Here is a 2,166-nt window from a genome sequence, read left to right on the forward strand (position 1 = left end):
CAGAGGTTTTAGCTTCATTCCTGATTTACTGAGGTCAGTGCACACATTGAACCAGTGGCTGAGTGCAGTTGTTTATTTAATCTTCTGTCTTCCTAATTAGATTGTAAGCTCACGGAGACAAGAATCACATTTGCTTAGTCATCATTTTATTACCATGACCCAGAACAATGTCTAGCATATGGTGGCTATGAAGAAATATAATGAATGAATATAATTTGGAGCCATGTAGGCAAGGCATGAGTTTCGCGGATATAGATGGGATTGGCAGGTGCAAGAAATAAACCCTCATGTTTCACTTGAGTATGGAGAGGTACAAATTGGCCTAGCCTTGCTGAGAGGAAATTTGGCAACATGTGTCACAAATACTAAAAACATTGAAAACATTCTGATTCAGAAAATTTGCATACATAGACATATAATTTATAAACTATTAATTGTTTAACCAATCCTCTATTTGTAGAAGTTTAGCATATGCTTGTGTTTCTCTTACTATAAATAAAATGCATTGACGTGTTCTTTCTAGTACCCGGTCATCATGACCACAGGTTATTGTGTGCAGTTGGTGGCTTTCTCCTATATGACTGGTTTCACGAGCACTGTAATCAAGGTCTATTTCATTTCATATGTTACCTTCTATGGCTCCAATGTCATGAACTGCCTTTTCTGTGACATTTCACCAATTGCCAACTGGTCTGCAAAGACATGTCCACAACTGAGCTACTGGACTTTGCTTTGGCTACTGTCATTCTTGTCTTCCCTCTCATCATTACTGTCCTCTCTCATATCTACATTGTCTCCACCATTCTGCTTATAACCTCCACCCAGGGAAGAAAGAAAGCCTTCTCCACCTGTGCATCTCACCTCACTGTAACCATAATTTATTGCACAGCCATGATTGTTATGTATGTTTAATCCAGAGCTTTTGCATTATTTAATTTACATCAACCTCAGCTGTGTATGAAGTCCTCACACACATGCTAAATCCCTTCATCTACTATCTTAAGAACCAGGAAGTCAGATGCTATCATAAAGACCGTGGGGGCTGGCCAGAGCCTTCTGCTCACCCAAGCCTCGCTGCTTGAGGATAAAATGGTGTCCCAACAAAGATGTCATTCCCATGACACTTATCATAAATCTGCATACTAGCTTGCTTTATAATCTGAATTCTTAAAGTAAGCACACAATGGGAAGAAGAGAAAAAAGGAAAAATCGAAACATGACACATTACGTATTACTTAGTCTTGAACTATATTTAATACATATTGTATATATTTAATCAGTATCTGAAATGAGAGTAATAATAATAAATGTTAACATATAAAGTGGTGTTATTAACTTTTGACGGGTAATAAACTACTTTATTCTCATAACACCTCTTTGAGTTAGTTATGATTAGTTACCCGATTTTACAGATCAGAAAACTGATTCATGCGAAGAGAGGTTAAATAAGCTGTCCAAGATGCACACTTAATAAATGCGAAAGCCATTATTTGAAACCAAGGAGTCTAGCTTTGCAACACTGAACTAGATCCTCTGTATATCTAAGAGTCTGTGACAATAGCTGTAGGGATACATTAGTTAACAAACACTGATGCCTGGAAGGAACAAGCAATCCAGTCAGTAAGTTACGTGTAGATGTGATAAGTGTTAATGTTGTGGTGGTGGCAGTGGTGGTAGTGATGGCAGTGACAGTGCTATTTTTACTGATGATGGAATCCCATTGATATTAAAATTAACGTTGATCATGTCCCACTCCTCCACCAATTTTAGCCTCCTTCCAGGACTGTAAGAGCTCATTTCTCCTTATAGGCGTGAGATCAATAGTTTCATGAAAGATGAAAGAACCAGTATTACTGCAGCTTTTGCAGTTGACAACTTTTGCGCTCTTGGATCCTTGTGGCCTTTCTATGCTATATTGTTATTGTTATCAGCAAACTAATGGAACACCATTACCTCAGTATCTGCCCTCAATACACCAATAGAACATACATGCTATATACAAATCAGGTGAAAAACAAATATAAAATTTCCTAAGACAAATGCGAGTGTTAGATATCATTGGGAGACCTGCTGACCAGATAAGGAAATGTAGTGTACCAGGGAGAATTCTACAATATTCATCAAACTGAGACTAAAATATGAGAGGAATAATAAGAAAGTGGTAGC

General features: G+C 37.6%; 1 pseudogene across 1 annotated transcript in view; it reads left to right on the forward strand.

Annotated features, from left to right (window-relative positions):
- Positions 1–1,082, forward strand: part of LOC105310819 — a 2,729-nt pseudogene extending 1,647 nt beyond the window's left edge. The window contains exon 2 of the transcript XR_897559.1: positions 608–1,082. The product of XR_897559.1 is annotated as an olfactory receptor 6A2-like (transcript). The remainder of the gene's footprint in view (positions 1–607) is intronic.
- Positions 1,083–2,166: the final 1,084 nt, after the last annotated feature.

The sequence above is a fragment of the Pteropus vampyrus genome, unplaced genomic scaffold, assembly GCF_000151845.1.
Source record: "Pteropus vampyrus isolate Shadow unplaced genomic scaffold, Pvam_2.0 Scaffold12466, whole genome shotgun sequence".
Lineage (NCBI taxonomy): Eukaryota > Metazoa > Chordata > Mammalia > Chiroptera > Pteropodidae > Pteropus > Pteropus vampyrus.